Genomic DNA, 19446 nt, shown 5'->3' with positions numbered 1-19446 from the left:
AAATTTTGATTTACATAAAAACAATTATTTGAAAAATTTTGATTTACATGTAAAACAAAGTCTGGTTTACAGGAAAATTAAATTTTGAAACAAAAGTTTTGATTTACTTAAAAAAAAAATTTATAAAAGCTTTTGGTTAAAAAAATTGGATTAATTTTTATTAGATTTCAAATTTTTTTGAAACGAATGTTTTGATTTACATGAAAAAAATTTTTTTAGAGTAAGAATTTTGATTTAATTAAAAAACAAATTGTTTCAAAAATTCGGAAAAATATTATTGAATCAAAAAATTTTTTTTTATATGAAAAAATTTGGAAAAAGTCATTGAATGAAAAATTTTAGTTTACATGAAAAAAAATTTGTTGAATCAAAATTGAAAAATCAATTTTAATCAAAAATTTTTATTTATATAAAACAATATTAAAATTAAAACTAAAATTTTTCAAACAAAAATTTTGATTTAAGTAAAAAAAAAAATTGAATCAAGAATAAAATAAATATAAAATCCTCTGTTCATTGCAGTATTTTGCCATAAGAAACGCGTTATTTTTCCGTAGTCAAGGGAGTATTTTCGGCAGTTTTTCCTTTTCAGTTCTCATAGAGTTGCTCCTAAAAACAACTAAATTTAGCAAAGTAAACATTTTGAGCTAAAATAAAATTAACGAAGTATTAAGCAAGTACTAAGAAAAAATGTATATTTTAAGCAATTGCGGATTGCTGATAAATTGAGGCGATATACATATACATATGTATTTGGGTATTTTAAGGGTTGAGAAGGATGTGCCAATTTTTTTCATAACTGATTGAAGAATTCCAAGCAAACTTAGCAAGTGCTGCTTCAAAATAATGAAACTTATTGTGTTCTATCAGATAAACTAATGACTGACACAGTTTTATCTTCTTGAGAGATATTTTCTCTTCCGATTTAATTATTATTGGATAGTGGGTTCGAAACGTTGTCTAACAAATACTGCTATATGCTACCATCTGAGAGCTTTCGTACAATTCCTATAATATTTTTGTGTAAAAATCAAAGTTCTCTGCTTATCCCTCTTTCTCCACTTGACTGGCAGTTGTATACTGTCAGCGTACACTGAAAGTAATTGAGAATCGTACCATAGATTAGCCAAAATAATTAAATACTCTCCTTGTCTCTTTCTCTCTCTCTCTTTCTCTGACGTAACCCTTTCATTTAATCTACTCGTGTACCTATATCGAGCTTCCATACTGGTCATACGATAAATTTATGACAAACATTAATTTGTCTACATGTCTCTCACTCTTTCTCTTTCCCTGCATACAATAGAGCGTCCCAAAACATGAAAGTGTTCTCACAATGAATCAATTGATTGATGCAATGTGTGTGAAGTGGCGCCATCTTGTTGAAACCAAATGTCGCCGAGAACACGAGCTTCAATTTCAGGCATGAAATAGTCGATTGTCATGGCGCGTTAATAGTCGACATTAACGGTTACGGCATCATTTGTGAAGAAATATGGACCGATGGCCTTCAAACCACACTCGGATTTTTTCTGGATGAAATGGAAGCTTCAGGATCTCTTCAGATTGCTCTTCATACCAAATGCGGCCTCATCACTGAACAAAATTTGGCTCAAAAACTTCGGATCTTTTTGGGATAGAGCCGATACAGCGAAGCGATGTCGCTTGGAAGGTCGAGCAGATTCAGTTCTTGCACAAGCTGTATTTTGTACGGTTTTTATTTAAGATATTTTCCGTAAAATGCGCCAAGTATTTCCAGGTGTTAGTCCGAGCTGTTGCGAAAGGCCCCGAATCGACTCTCCGCGGGTTTCGTATTGACTCACCGTACCTCTTCTTGAAGCATCCGTTATATGAAAAAAGTGGCTTAATTATTCTAATTAATTTTTTTATTGGAATGCACGGCATATACTTATGATGGATGTGCTGTTTTGACAAGGTTTGGTTCAACTGCTGATCTTCAAGTTTTGTACTACCTTTATATACAGTTGATTATGAAGGCAGAAAATAGAACTCCTGTAATCAGATATTATACATCGACAAAACCGTCTTGAAGCCAATACAAATCGGGTTAAGTATGAACCACTAGTTGTCTGAAAATGTGAGTTTCTAGAGTTTTAACCCTTCTTATCGCATTGGTGGGACAATCAGTATTGAAATATTGAGATGTTTTTACTTCGTCTACTTCCAAACAGCTCCTATAACTGACATCCGGTAAGATTCTTAACTTTACCACAGAGGTACTGATAGGGCAATTACTAATTAGAACCCCTACAACTAGAAATTGGTCAACCTTACTAACACGGAACAGCTCTATAGACCTCTTGCGATCCAATTTGAGCCAAAGCGATCAAATAACTATTCTTGCTATAAACTTCACTTCGTTAAAAAACTTCTCGCGCTTCACAGTATTGAAATTAGACGAAGAGTTTTAATATTAATCTATTCAATACTTTACCTGTAAAAATATTCTTAGCTGAATTTTTATACCCATTTAGCTCGAACCAATTGATAATAAAGGGGCTGGAATATCCTTGCGACAGCGTAACCCTAAAAGCCTTGTAGATATATGGTACACAGGAGCGTCATCTCATATGTCGATAGTGAAACAATGATGAACTTTAAAAAACAATCGTTTAAATTTGAGATACTTTTTACATTAGTTTCTTAAAACTCTTTGAATACAATGGCAATGAAATTTTTTCTGTGTCTTCCATTACTTTTTCGAGTATTTCGGGCAGTATAGCGATAAACTCGAAACCTCATTAAAGGTACAAGGATTGCTGATTTGTGTAAACAATCCGCCAAAAAGAAGTCAGCGAAGTCAAACCCCCCAAAAGGTAGTTAAAGAGAGACCAGTTAATGCCATTACTTTTTCTTAACAGACAACCGAGGACAATGTTCTTATTCGAAACACATTCGAAGGAGCGTGAACGGTTCGATGAAAAAAAAATGTAAAATCCACTTTAAACAAATAAAAATCTATGCCGACTCGCGTTACTTGGTCAAATAAATGAATACGAGGAGGTTTCTTTGGCGCCAGCAAATCAAGCTCACTGTGGTACTCCCTGACATTTCATTTGAGTATCGAGGGCTTCAACTTTAGCTAGTTAAACCATTAGGTAACCCCTTTAATTTAATTAAACTTGGTACATCGCTCCATCAACCCTGAAAATATGCAAATAAAACGCCTCGAATCGCGAGTACATTTTTGGAACGTCCATATATTAAATGAGAACCAAACACTTATTAGTACAGCTATATGAGATAAAAACTTATAAATGGGAGCAAGGAAAAAAGGAAAAAACTAAAACAAAACTTTCGGATAGCTATAAATGGCCAAAAAATCTAGAAATGTAAGCAAATTATTGTGGAAACCCTTTTTGGCATGAAAAAATATGCGCGGTGGGCAAAATGGTGGTGAGAAGCTACACTTTTTTATGTACTAAGAATTAAGTAGTCTATGCTACGCCTAAGTATTAAGCAAAATTTAGACACATACACAATTTTTGGCTTCTAAGGACTAAATTTATACAAAAACAAAATTACAAAAAATACACAACAGAAGCTTTAAAGCTTTTCTAAACTTACACATACACACTAAGTATAGTATGATACTACTTACTAGAAAGTTAGAGATTGAATGCATAAGTTTCGGTAACAAAATTCAAAATTTTATTAAAATTAAAAATTATTTTGGAAAAAATTTTTGGCTATAAAATTTAAAAGTAAAAAACACAAAACAAACAAAAGCGAGCAATAGTGATAAATAATGATAAATAATGGCGAAAGCAAGCAGCAACTACTTGTAAATGGGCAAAATTGTGCAAAACAAAAACAATGTAACTACGAAGAGGAGTAATTGCGAAGTGAGTGCAAACAGAAATTTGCCGATTAGTAAAGGAGAGTAGAGCGAACCACACACACACACAGTAAAGGAGACAGCAACAGGCGAACGAGAGTGACAGCTGAATGTGAGTGGGCGAGTAAAACGCAAATGTTATTGTAATAATAAAAATAATAAAAAACTAAAATAATTAGCACAATAATATATTGATTTGTTTGTTTTCATTCATTTTATTACAATTATGAAACAAACGAGGAAACAAGCAATGAAAACCGTTGAAATGAGTAAGAGAGCATGTATTTAAAGACTGAAACTCTGTTAAAAACACTTTTTTTTGTAGTATTATACCAAAGAATGAAGCATAAACGGAAGCATTAGTATGAAAATAAAGAGGCAACAACAAAAACAATAAAAGTATGTGCAGTAAATGCACATAAAAGCGATTTTGTTGAAAAACTAGATTTTTATTTTAAGTTTTCAAATTAATAGTTGAATTTTTATAGCGAAATAAAAACTTTAAATCATTTTCTACAATTAATAAATTATTTTGATTTCAGAAAAAAATATTTTTTGCAAACAAATAATGTCTACAGTAATTTGTTGCTTTACCGAATGATTGAACAAAAATGAAACAAATAGCAGAGGTAATTTATTTAAAAATTTTATTTTTTTTCAGATAAAAAGTATAAAAGTTATTGATTCTTCAATAAATTTAAAAAATATTAAAATTAATTTTATTTAATCAATGTTTTTTATAAATACTTTTACAATTACTTTTTATATTTTTTTTTTACTTGAAATCAGTACTGTTTTATTAAGAGTATTTTATTTCATATGATTTTAATGAAGAAAACAAAATTTTTAGAAATGTTTTTTTTTTTTTTGTAAAAATATTTTACAATTTTTTTTCTTTTGTTCTAATTAAATTTTTTAATTTTTTAAAGAATAAAATATAAGAAAATATTTTGCTCAATACAAAAGTAAAATATAAAAGAATTTCTTAAGTAAAAAATTAATAAATATATTTCTATTTTTATATTTTCATTTCTTCAATATTTCAACAGCATATACGAATTTTTTTATTTTAATGAAGAGAAAATAATAATATAAAATGAAAGTACATTTATTTACCTATTTTTCGGAAATTAATTGTAATTATATTTTATAGTTTTTTTTATTAATAAAATATTACGTTTTTTATGTGAAAAAAAAATATTTGTTTTATACATTTTTTAGATATATTTTTTAAAAAAAAGTTTTTTGTTTTATTATCTTATTATATTTTATATAATTATTATGATTTAATTTTTTCAATACTTCAATAGTGTATACGAAACTTTTTATTTAAAAAATTTAAATAAAACAATTTTTTCAACTTTACCTTTTTATGTAAAATATATAAGACACGTTTTACTTATAATCACGGAATCTAATTTTTTTCAATAAAAACACTAATTTATAATAAAAATATGTATATCTACATATACTAAAAAAAAAAATATTTTCAACAGAGTTTATTTTTTATTTAAAAGAAAGTCGATATTTTTTCTTTAAAATATTTTTTTTAATATAGTTTTTGGATGTTACATAAATTTCGTGTCATTAAAAAAATGTAAGAAAATTTCTTACAAAAATATTAAACAATTGTTAACAAAAAAAATAAAATATTTTTTTTAAATAATATAAAGTAAAAGAGTTTTTATCTTTTTTAGAAAATTTGTATAATGTACATAATTTTTTTTTTTAATTTTATTTGAAATTAATTTTGTTTTTACAAGTTTTTTAATTAAAATTAAGTTTAACTTTTTTATTATAATTTGAAATTAGTTTTTTTTATTTAAAATTAATATAAATTTTTTAATTTGAAATAAGTTTTGAAAAAATAAAGAATATGTATTTTATATATAAAGAAATATTATTTTTGTTTAATATTTTGAAAACAAAAAACCTGTGCTTTTTATATTAACAATTTTTTATCATTTTCTTTTTTAATACATTTTTCTATTATATAAAAACATAGAAGAATTTCTTTGAATAATATGAAGCAAACCATTTTTATTATGTTTTATAATTCTTTTATTCTTGAAATCAATTTTTTATAATAAAAATTGAAAGAGTTGTTTTTTTTTTTGTTGGAAATATGTATACGTGGCAACAATTTCCATCACTATTTTCCGTTATCCTCATCTCTTTGCATACTAGTTTGTAATCCTTTCTCATACTCACTTCATTTTTAGTCTATCACAATAAATCAAACAAACATTTTTTGTTATACAAATTAAAAAAAATATTTTGTTGAAACTAAAAAAATTAACACATTTTTTTAATAAAAAAATATAAAAGAATTTTATAAGCATTAACATTTTTTTGCCAATTTTTTTAACAAAAGCTTCTGTTTTATAAATTTAATATTATTGAAGGAAAAAAATTATATTTTTTATTTGAAAAAAAAAAAATATTTTTTATGTGAAAAAAAAATTTAAAAAGTTTTATTTTTAAAACCTGCTTTTCATCATTAAAATTGTCAGAAATAATTTTTTCATTACACAAAAAATTAAAAAACAATTTTTGTTAAAAATAAAAGGTTTAAAATAATTGTTTAATAAAAAATATAAAAGAATTTCTTAATTTTTTTTAATTAGAAACTACAACCACAAATAAAAGACAATTATTTAAAATGAGAAACAAACAATTTTAGCAAAAATGCGTAGATGTTAAACGAAAATGAAGTCGCCTTAGGAAATGACAAGACAAACAAAAAATTGAAGAAGAGGAAGCATTAAAAGGTTTTAAGAACTATAATTGGATTTTCAAAAACGAGAAAATTGCAAAACATAAAAATATTGCGTAAGAAGAAACTAAAACAAAGTGTTCCAAACAAATGAAAACGAAATATATTTGAAAGCAAACGATTATTTTAAACAAAAAAAGAAAAGCCAAACAACCAGAACCCCCAGAAAATAGTGCAAACATACAAAATTTAAAACAAAGACAGCAATATTTAAATTGAAAATTTTTTAAAACACAACCATAACAACAACAAAGCAGTTGAAAACGCAATAAAAACGAATGAAACAAAACTGCAACTGCTAAACAATAACAACAACAACAACAAGAACAGCGTAATACAATGCAAACATAATTTAATTTTTATAGCCAAAAAATTATTAAGTTTAAATTACTAATAAATTTAATTGTAAGTTATTAAAGCTAAGTTGCGCGCCAGCGGAATAATTGCGAGCGCATTTTTTACTTGCAAACAAATATTTAATAATGAAAACTATATATTTTTCGATATTGAAATATAAAGTAAAAGCAAAAAACAAACAAAAAAACGATTCGAAAACGTTATTGGCAACGATTGGCTATGATATGTGGTGTTATTTCATTTACAAACTAACGAATTCGAGCTTAAAACTAATTAATTTCTTGCTACAAGCGAAAAAGCAGCGCGTCGAAAGCGAAAAAGAAATTGCGTAACAACACAAACAACCAAATTAAAATGAAAGAGCTAAAAAATTTGCGATTTATATATATAAAATACGAGTATAATATAATAAAAAAAATTAACAAAAGAAAAAATGGGCATTGCGCACGCAAGCATTTGCTATATGTAAATAGTTAAAAATGCACACACACATACACGCACGCACACGCCAGCAAACAAAAATGCACTTAAAATATTTAAGAAGTGCAAAGCAGAGTGTTAGACAAGTGGGTGATTTCTTTTATGATCGCTTGAAAGCAGTCAAAGTCATCCTACAACTACACACTCACGCGTGAGTCCCTACCAAACACATACACACACACACACACATATGCACACATTCAACCACAACTCAGAACTTAGTATATTTAATCCTTTTTTCCCATACCCATATCAATTGCAATATATATGTATGTGTGGGTAACAAGCATGTTGCAAGGCAGCACAGCAGCAACAATAACAAATGAAGTACACAATTATAACGTAATTAAAAAAAAAATATATAAAAACCAAAGCGCATGAAACCTAAAAGCAAACTGCAATGTAATGCATGACCGTGCAGAATTATTGAATGCAAATGCAAATGATGATGATGATTGTAAAATTAATTAATATTAAATAATTATTCGATAAATTATGAATAATAAAATTATGATATTAAAAACACACACACACGAAACGAATCTGTCTTTTCTTTCTTAAGTACTTAAGGGACTTCAGATTACAGCTATACAGGGTCCGGCACTCGAAACCAACTTCAGACCGTTCGCGCAGCTGTCGCACTGGAATCAGCTGTTTGTAAATTTGCTGAATGACAGTTCGGAGTATTGTTCTCAAGTGTAAAAAAGCGTTTTGCCAAAAGTGAACGCAAAAAAAAGTGATCAGCGATGGAATTCAAACGTAATAGTGTGATTGCTTTATATTTAGCTGGGAAATCTCAGCCAGCAATTGTTCGTGAGCTCAAACACCTTAATGTGTATAAAGTTTTTGTTTATCGCACCATCACTCGTTACAATGATACTGCTGGCATTGCAAAACGCCTTGGAGGTAGTCATCAAAAGACTGCAACGTCACATGAGATGGTTCGGAAAGTGAAGAAGCGACTTGAGCAAAATCCACGAAAATGAGCTCAAGGTCAAGCCTTACAAGTTCCAAAAGGCCCATGATCTCACACCGAAGCAGCAACAAGTAAGACTTGAGAGACTTCGCTTGGCCGAAAGCGATCAAATTCTGAACATTATTATTATTTATTCTCTCTGGGCCATTTTGAAGAGCAAGGTCCGAAGTAAAAAATACACCAGTCTCGAGATGCTGAAGAAAGCCATTGTCCGTGAGTGGGCCAAAATACCCGCAAGTTATATTCGGACAGCTTGCGATTCGTCTCAAGGCCATAGTTAAGGCAAAAGGTTGTCACATCGAGCAAGAGTGAATTGGTCCTGAATTTATGATTATTTTCACACATTTTGTACTTTAAAATAAATAAAAATAATTTTGCAAACCGAATTTATGGCTTATTTAATTGGTAACACTTCGAATGCCGAAGTTTTGAGGAGGTGGCAACCCTACTTTATATGTTCAGCTCTCAGGTTTTGTTAAACTTATTCAGTTTGCCACCCATATTGATAATAATTAAAGTAAAACTTTATTTAATTTAAATATAAAAAGGTGGCAACCTTTCCCGAAAATATTTTATAGTGTAATCTTTCTTTAACTGCTTTATTTTGATACCCATATTATAATGTTTCATTTTCTTAAAAATTTTGAATACTTCAAATTTTTTAGAGTTGGCAAGCTTGTTCAAAATAAACAGCGGCGTGCTAAATTTGTTCAGTTTGCTACCCAGATTGATAACAGTCTAAGTTCTTTGCTTTGGATTAAAACATTTGAAAATGTGGTAACTTCTTCTTTTTATTCTTCTTTGCTGGCGTAGACAGCGCTTTAGCGGATATAGCCGAGTTAACAACAGCGCGCTCGTCGTTTATTCTTTTCGCATATCGGCGCCAATTCGAAATTCCAAGTGCAGCCAGGTCCTTCTCCAAGGGAGTGGAGGTTTTTTCTTCCTTTGCTTCCACCGGTGGGTATTAAATCGAAAATGTTCACAGCTGCAGTGTTTCTTCCATTCGCACAATATGACCCAGCCAGCGCTGCCGCTGTCTCATTATTAGCTGAACTATACCAATATATATATCTCGCACAACTCATCGTTCCATCGACTGCGGTACTCGCCGTTGCCAATACGCAGGGGATCATAAATCTTCCACAAAACCTTTTTCTCGAATACTCCTAAGGCCGGCTAATCAGATGTCAGTGGCACGCACCATATAGCAGGACGAGAATAATAAGGAACTTGTCGAGTTTGGTCTTTGTTCGTCGAGAGAGGACTTTACCTTTCAATTGGCTACTTAATCCAAAGTATCATCTGTTGGCAACAGTATTATGAGTTGGATTTCTCCAGCAATAGATTGAAGAAGTCACACGATAAGGAGCCTCCTTGTCTGAAACCTTGCTTGATATCCGACGACTTAGAGAGATCCTTCCCGAGCTTGACGGAGCTTTTGGTGTGGCGCAACGTCGGCTTACCCATCCATTTTAGCTTTGCGGAAATACCAAGTTCAGACATAGCGGCATAAAGGCAGTTCCTTTTCGTGCTGTCAAGGAACGCTTTTACATAAACCCAAGGTGGTATGTGTCGATCTTCCTTTCACGAAAAGCTGGTGGATAAAAGATTTTTCAGGCCGAAAGCCGTAATGATCAAGTCCAACTATTTTTTTGACGGTGGACCTCAGTCTTTAACACACTACATTCCATAAGATACTTTAAGCGATAATAAGGAGGCTTATCCCACGGCAATTGGCGCAAACTGTGGGGTCTCCCTATTGTCGATTGGGCACACTTAGCTTTCAAACGTCGGACATGCTTTCAACCGACCATATCTTGCAAAGCAGCTGATGCATGCACATCGCCCGGTAATTCATCGGGTTCGCTAGAGAAGTGTTCAGTAAGCCTTGAACATCAGCCAATAGATCACCACTCTCGGGCTCACAAGAGTATGCTTCGGCATTGAAACCTTCCGTTAGTCGCCGCACCTTTTTTTTAGATTTTTCGAGCATTGCTCCTGTCGAATGTGGTAATCCGTTTCGAAAATATTAAAGCACTGTTTGTTTTTTTTTAAATCTCTTTACTTGGATACTTTTTTGTATTAATTAATCTTCCTTAGCAATTTTTTAATATGTGGTAACTCTGTACTGAAATTTATAAATGATACCTTTGAGCTAAGTTTAACTAGTTATTTAAGTTAACTTTGATATACATAGGTCTATCGCAAAAGAAACAGAACTTTTTAAAAATATAACTGTTTCTGGTGGCACCACTTATTGGTGGGTATATGAAATAAAAAGTTTGATCTCTTGTAGACATTTCGTAAAAATGTAAAATTTAAGACAATTGGATAACTACAATCGATGTTATCGATCAAAAAGTGACAGCAGCTTTTGGTCATCGGTCGTAAAATGCAAAGAGCAAATATTAAATTTTGTTTTAAACTTGGGGAAAACGTTTACTGAAACACTTCAAATGATGAAAAAAGTTTATGGTGATCAATGCCTACCCCGTAGTAATGTGCATAAGTGGTTTAAGCGATTCCAAGAAGGTCGTGAGGACCGAAGCCATCACCGAAAAAAAATCGTCTTCAGAAGTCGAAAATAAAGACAATGCTGATTTGTTTTTATGATTACGAGGGCATTGTACACCGAGAGTTCGTCCCACCTGGCGAATGATGAATGCTGTGATTTACCTTGGTGTTATGAAGCGTCTTTTGTCACGCATTCGTCGTGCTCGACCACAATACCGTGAGGCAGGGTCTTGGCGCCTGTGGCACGATAATGCGCCGTGTCATCGGTCGACGCTTGTCACTGATTTTTTGACAAAAAACTACATATTAACCATTTATCACTCACCCTACTCACCTGATCTGGCACCTTGCAATTTTTACCTATTTGGAAAACTTCATTTGCCCATGAAGGGACACTGGTTTCATGACATTTCAGCTATCCAAAAGGCGACGATCGATATTCTCAAGAGCTTTTCGAAAAATGACCTTAAACACTCATTTGAAATGCTAATTGACCGGGCTAAACGCTGTATCGAAGCACCAGGAAACTACTTTGTTTAAAAAAAATATAACTTCTGAAAAATATAAATTTTTTGTTATTTTTTTAACGGTGTTTCTTTTGCGACAGACCTTGTACAGGGAGAGGGTCAAGGGACTTGTCGGTTCTGCGGCATCGAGTCGGAACCTGCGTTTGCCTTTTACTTTTCGGGATTAGAAAACAAAAACAAATATTAATCTTCGAAAAACGCTTTATTGTTTTTCAAAACATTCTCCATTAAGATCAAAAGTGTATACTTTTGTATTCGTTAGATCCTTTTCCACTCTGATTAAGGTATTTGCAAAACATGCCTTTTGAACTCATCAACCGCTTCTCCAGGTGTCGAAAAACGACAACCTCTTAATTAAATTTTGACGAGCCGAAATGAAAATAAGTCATTCGGTGCCAAGTCAGAACTATACGGAGGATGTCTCATCGAATCTCAGTTGCTTCAGTCGATGTGTGAGAGCTAGCATTGTCGTTAGTCGAGGTTCCGAGGTGCTCGAGAAAAAAAGTCGTTGTCATCATCATCATTGTTAAAAGAACTTGTGAGAATGTGAAGGAGATTGCATATAAGCCCCAGTTTCTTTATTAGTATTTAGAATTGGCCTAATAACCTACTTTAAATTAGGGTAATTTCATTTGAAACGATTTATTCGGTTTAGTCCGCTAATATTCACATCACAAAATAAAACAATCGTCATAATCATTAGTCGGTTCACGCCGTATCATAGAACTATTGAAATTTAACGTAGGGCGTTTCTTATTAGCCCTTAAACTGAATGGTGTTAGACAATTGCCACATACAAAATTGACATTCAAGGCTTACTAAGCACTTGTAATGGCTTCCCAAAGTAGTTTCGTCTAACGGCTGTAAAAAACACAATGCTTCCAAATTGTTTCTATACATTTTTAAGCATTTTGCAGTAATTTTGAATTTTTTAAGTAAAAATGTTTTGTTAATTGCAAGATTTACCGCTTAAATTGCACCTATGAAGAAAACAGGTAAACGAACGGCGTCCATGATTTCAGCAGACAGGCTAACGTAGAATAAAAAAAAAATTGCTGGAACTGTGATCTTTTAGAAATCTTGAAAATATAATTTTTTGAATTAAAACCCAAAAACTATGAAAAATCCTGTTTCGGGCGATAGCCATATGTGTGATGAATACATCCTTACAATTTTAAGGCAATCGATAGAACTGTTTTTAACTTTCCAACTACATTCAAATTCGGCAAATTACTAAAGTGTATACATAGCGGTTTATTTTTGAAATGTAGTATTTATTCCCCTAAAAATTAATTCAAGTAAACCGAGTAACGATATTTCAAAAAGTACCTGTATCACTAAAACTAGAACAGTTAGAAAGATTTGAAATCAGTGACGTTAAATTAGTAAGAAACTTCATAAACCAAATATAGTTTAATTCTGTTTACCAGTGTTGTTAAAAGTCCCAATTGAGAGTTTAGCGGTAAGGGAGCAGCTCATAGTAGATAATTCTCTGTCAATCTTGCCAAACATATTGCAAAGCCTTCCTGACAGTAAATTTGGACTTGGGCACCATTTGCTCCGGTTTGCGGCGAATATGCGTTCTAGCAAATCTTCCAGCTTTCATTACAGAGGATCGAGCTTATTGCAATTAAGCAGCTACATATTCGAAGATAAAAATTTGATTCTTGAGTTTTTTTGCTTATTTTTTATATTCAGCCTTATTTAAATGTTGCCATGGATATGTTGTGCCATGTTTATCCGCTATGCAATCGAAACAACGTTTACATGGCGCCTACATTGACTTTACGTTTTCCATTATTTTATGGGACACGGTATTATGAATTTGACATGCAAACAAGTCAACAGTCATCGAACGAGCTGAAGCCAAAAAAGCCACGTCAAAGTTGTTCAAAAATCCAGGTGATGCTCCTTGTATTTCTTCGATATTTGTGATTTTGGTGCACAATGAATTGGTTCCGGAGGGTCAGACAATAAGTAGTTCTATTTGCCCGTAGTGAGGCGTTTGCGCGAGAACACCCAGCGAAAACGGCCGGAATTGCGGAAGAACAATTCATAAATTGTACGCTATAATAATGCACCATCGCTCCGAGTCACGATTTTGAACGAATTTAAAGCCAAAAACGCAATAAATATCAACTATCCACCAACGTATTCAACAGATTTGGATGTGATTTTTTCTTTTTCCCCAAACTGAAATTGCTGCTCGGTGGAGCCCATTTTCAGTCGATCTAAGAGATAAAACAAAATTCTCTGAAGGCGCTGAAGGCGCTGAAGACCAAGCCAAAAAGTGCTTATGAAAAGTGTTGAGAGGACTGGAAGAATCGTTGGCATTAGTGTATTATATCTAGTGAGAATTACTTTGAAGGCGACAAAATAAACAATGCTGAATAATCAAATATTCTGCATTTTATTTTCAATTTCCGGGTACTTTTTTATCACAATTTACATCTATTAACATTTTCAGCCACCTGGTTCGGTTTTCTCCTTTATCGCAGATATAATATATGGTGTATATCCTATTCGCTGGCGTCCATCTTTGACACGTTCTCAAACAATAATAAGTCAAGCAATCACATAACTGTTTGAGAACTTTTTTTATATTTATATATAGCGCAATCGGTTCGGGCTTATGCAACGATAGGTACAGATTACTAAAGCCATATTATATCGGGTGATTTTTTTGAGGTTAGGATTTTCATGCATTAGTATTTGACAGATCACGTGGGATTTCAGACATGGTGTCAAAGAGAAAGATGCTCAGTATGCTTTGACATTTCATCATGAATAGACTTACTAACGAGCAACGCTTGCAAATCATTGAATTTTATTACCAAAATCAGTGTTCGGTTCGAAATGTGTTTCGCGCTTTACGTCCGATTTATGGTCTACATAATCGACCAAGTGAGCAAACAATTAATGCGATTGTGACCAAGTTTCGCACTCAGTTTACTTTATTGGACATTAAACCAACCACACGAATGCGTACAGTGCGTACAGAAGAGAATATTGCGTCTGTTTCTGAGAGTGTGGCTGAAGACCGTGAAATGTCGATTCGTCGCCGTTCGCAGCAATTGGGTTTGTGTTATTCGACCACATGGAAGATTTTACGCAAAGATCTTGGTGTAAAACCGTATAAAATACAGCTCGTGCAAGAACTGAAGCCGAACGATCTGCCACAACGTCGAATTTTCAGTGAATGGGCCCTAGAAAAGTTGGCAGAAAATCCGCTTTTTATCGACAAATTTTGTTCAGCGATGAGGCTCATTTCTGGTTGAATGGCTACGTAAATAAGCAAAATTGCCGCATTTGGGGTGAAGAGCAACCAGAAGCCGTTCAAGAACTGCCCATGCATCCCGAAAAATGCACTGTTTGGTGTGGTTTGTACGCTGGTGGAATCATTGGACCGTATTTTTTCAAAGATGCTGTTGGACGCAACGTTACGGTGAATGGCGATCGCTATCGTTCGATGCTAACAAACTTTTTGTTGCCAAAAATGGAAGAACTGAACTTGGTTGACATGTGGTTTCAACAAGATGGCGCTACATGCCACACAGCTCGCGATTCTATGGCCATTTTGAGGGAAAACTTCGGAGAACAATTCATCTCAAGAAATGGACCCGTAAGTTGGCCACCAAGATCATGCGATTTAACGCCTTTAGACTATTTTTGTGGGGCTACGTCAAGTCTAAAGTCTACAGAAATAAGCCAGCAACTATTCCAGCTTTGGAAGACAACATTTCCGAAGAAATTCGGGCTATTCCGGCCGAAATGCTCGAAAAAGTTGCCCAAAATTGGACTTTCCGAATGGACCACCTAAGACGCAGCCGCGGTCAACATTTAAATGAAATTATCTTCAAAAAGTAAATGTCATGAACCAATCTAACGTTTCAAATAAAGAACCGATGAGATTTTGCAAATTTTATGCGTTTTTTTTTTTAAAAAAGTTATCAAGCTCTTAAAAAATCACCCGATATTAAAAAAATTATGGATTTTTTTTATAGTTTGGTCTTTTATTTGGATAATTTGAAGGTAAGGGCGAACAACAAACCAAAAGGAGTGAATACTTTTCAACCTCGGTGGAACATATTTTTACAACTTATTGAGTACTTCCTTTCGCTCTTAAATATCCATGTACTCGTATTATCAGAAGAGATATTTGAAATTTATATTTAGAAAAAATTCTAAATGAAGACCTCATCTATTTAACAGAAATTATCTCAATATATCTGAATAAAGTGAGTCATCCAATTAGCATATCCCTAATTTATTGACGTACATATTTTTTTCTATGAAATGATAATATGCATATACACACATTTCAAAATTATCTATGAAACATTTTGAAAAATTATCATAAAGACAAAAGCCCACACCACATTATTCACTAAAGCAAGTGATTAGATATATGAACAAGAGTGTGTGTGAGTTGAAGTACCAGTTATATTTGAGTAACAATTCAAGAAGTAACAAATCCAGCTAATTTGTTATTCAAATATTGTACGCAGACGCAAATGCTGGAAATCTTGTCCGCGCTAAGGTGTCTGTCAGTGACAGTCCATGGGCAAGCACGTCTTACCGGTTCACAAGATCTGCAGATTGGTGCTTTTTATATTCCGTAAATTTTTTGATGATGCCTTTAAGCTTCTTGTTGTTGTTTTATGGCTTGAAATAAATTTCAGAAACAACGGTGTGTTGCCGCCTCAATTTTCCGCGAAATAATGCTTACGCATAATGAAATCAAGGGGATTCATATGTGTCGCGTTGTGCGCGGAGGTTCGTACACAGCCGTGCTGCTGTTGGAAGCTGAAGTTGTTGTTGTTGGTTAAACAAGTTAAATCTTCAGCATAATGCGGATTACTGACCGTTGCGTGCGCCTTTGAACAGCTGACCTTGACACCTTAATGCCGCTGCAGAAACATGCATAATAATTGATTGGAAAAACTCACAAATTTTGGTTGGCAAACGACAAAAATGAAGAGCATAAATAATACATTAGCATGCGAAATATATCAAAATTTTAATTTTGAAAAAAAAATAATTTGTTAATTTTATAAAAAATTAGCTTGTTCAAGTCAATGTTCAAGTAATCAAAAATTGCCACATCAAATTCACACTTTGCTGTCAAAGCACAAAAACATACGAACTTTAAAAGAAATAGGGAAATGATAATTTTGGTTGCAAATGAACACAAAAGCTAAATAATCGGGATGCGAAAATTTTTGAAATACATCGAACTTTTTGAAAAATTTATATATGTATAGTATATGCATATGTAGGTTGCATTTTATATATCTTTTATATTAGAGAACAAAAACAAATATTAATAATAAAAAGTTTCCTTATTTCATTTCAAAATATAGAATATTCTCCATTAAGATCTACCATACTATAGACTTTTGCATGCGTTTGAACCAATCGAAGCACTTTTCTGATTGAGATATCTCACATCAACCGCCTCTTCAGGTGTCGAAAAACGTTGACCTCTCAGGTTATTTTTTCGCACATGATTAAAAGAAGTCATTTGGTGCCAAGTCAAGACTTTAAGGAGGATGACTCATCAAATCGATGTTTTGAGTGCTAAAAAATACAGTTATTTCAGTCGATGTATGAGAGCTTACACGATAAAGTTGGGAGTTGCCAGATTGTAACGCTAGGGTTGTCAAATTGTAACGCTAGGGTTGCCAAATTCTGAATTATGAAACGCAACCTAAGTAAAATTAGAAGACATAAATCAGGGAGGGATGGTGGATATGTGTACGGCATGCAGTCTATGAAGTACAAGAGTGGTGAGGTTCATGTGATAAAGCTCAGAAAGAAAGTTGATTGGGGTGTTTATGTAAAGGGCACTCCCTTGATTTAGGCTACCGAATAACTGCATTGTATTGTAAGCAGAAGTGACTGCCACTAAGATAACAGTAGAAGTATTACTTCGAAATGCAGCCTCTTTTATTGAGGTGTAAGCATTAGAGCTGGTCGATTTTTTACTACGGATCATTCTGAACATCTTTGCCTTAGAGTCTATGAGTCTAAAACCGGTTTCGAGGCAGCGATTTTCAAGTCGAAGTATCCGTTTTTTGGCTCCCGGTAACTCAACCCGCTCTAGTGAGCGGTTTTCTCCGACATCAGAATGGCAATACTATCGTTGAACTCGCTCATTTTGCACTCAAAATTGGTCAAAAAACATTGTTCTAAATATGAATAGCATCAATCTATTGCATTATCAGACTCTTTTGGGATTTGAATCGCTAAAAAAGCGATGAACTTGCGAGAAGGGCCTTATATCGAAATGGAGTTATAAGGTTAGGATAAAAATATTATTGGACGCAAATTGCGAAAGTTTAATAGTGGAAGGTGTGGTAAAAAATTCTAAAAAAATTTCTCTGACATTGTACAGCTTTTGCAGGACTTAGAGCCAAGTATGTAGTCATACTTTAAGGGAACCAGGAGTGATAGCGGTAGAGAGCGAAATTATCAGTATATGGTTAACCAAAGAATGAAAATATTCGATATATGAGGCCTTGACAAAGAAATGAACTAATTACGCCACTTTGTTACCGATTGGAATGAGAGAGGCCAAGATAAATATATTTTAATTAAGAAAAGACAACCGAAAGCATAAAAATCAATATAATGAGTATATGTATTAGGAATTCGGAAGGTTTTCGCCGATTTCATTAGTTTTTGGTTTTAAATTCCATAACACTCAGTTAAACCTACCTACTTATTTTTAATAAGGTAATTCACATAGCTAATAATATAGCGGTGTAAAGTCAACAGGAAGGTCAAAAAACACTATAGGCATTTCGTACACTGCTAACAGGAGGAAAATTGAGCAGATTTCCTCCAATTTTTGGCTTGATATTCTGAACAAGGGGTATCGGTTTCCATTTTTATAGTAAAGTTCAGGGGTTAGGTGGGTTTTAGTGTTTTAAAAGCAGAGATATTTTTACGAAATTTTATATGAACAATCATACAGAAGAATGTCCCCTGAAATTTTGATATAAAAATATTGAAAATTCAGACATTGAGACCTCATCTCCATGGGTGTCTCACAAACAAAGTGATCTCGCCGTGGACAGCATAACTTGTTATTGGTTCATCTAAAAATTAAACGAAAGAAAAAAATAAAATTTTAATTTTTTCTCAGACTTTGAACAAAAAATCTCATTTTTTGGTAAAATTTTCACCATTTATTGGCTTAAAAAAATAAGTTTTAATGAAAAAAAAAATACTTCATTCCATAACTTGATAATGTTATTTTACAGATGTGTACACAATTCAAACTAAATCGGTCCATAAATTTTCGATAAATCGTGTCCACCGACTTTAAAAACGGCACTAAGTGTGCCTAGCTAGCCTCGAGCGCACCAGTTTTCGAGACTGCTTCTCCGAAACTATTACTCAGATCATCTTAAAAATTTGTAACAATATTCTAGAGGTATTGTAAAATAAGACAAAAACAAATATATTTTTTGAAATTTACAGACCTAGCTAACCCTTTAAAAGGGAAAAAGGAGATCCCTACTTTCAACTTGAGCACGTATAAGATTAATGAGTAGATAATTTATTATCAATTTATAAATATTTTAAACTATGTAATAGATTGTAAAGAAAGACGAGGAATATGAAAAAGGCATTCGGCAACAAAATGGCATTATATGAGAAGTGGGCATTGACATTTTGGCATTCTTCGGAACAAGTTCGCCAGATGAACATCACTGTTTCCATTATCCTTGAACTCCGATGCTGGTGTACCTCTGGTTTACGCGTCACACACTGTTGCTGTGAACTGGTCTAACGCTTACGCTTTCGGGAAGAGCAAAAGCGGCACTCCTCACGCTGTTAACCTTTTCATGCACGATGATAAACCATGATGAAATGCCTTCTGGTATCAAGCGGCTCTTATGTACCGTCAATCAGTTTTGTAATTGGTACTACACTATAGTAAATTTCT

This window comes from Bactrocera tryoni, chromosome 2, assembly GCF_016617805.1.
Source record: "Bactrocera tryoni isolate S06 chromosome 2, CSIRO_BtryS06_freeze2, whole genome shotgun sequence".
NCBI classification, from domain to species: Eukaryota; Metazoa; Arthropoda; class Insecta; order Diptera; family Tephritidae; genus Bactrocera; species Bactrocera tryoni.
This window is presented reverse-complemented; position numbering follows the sequence as displayed.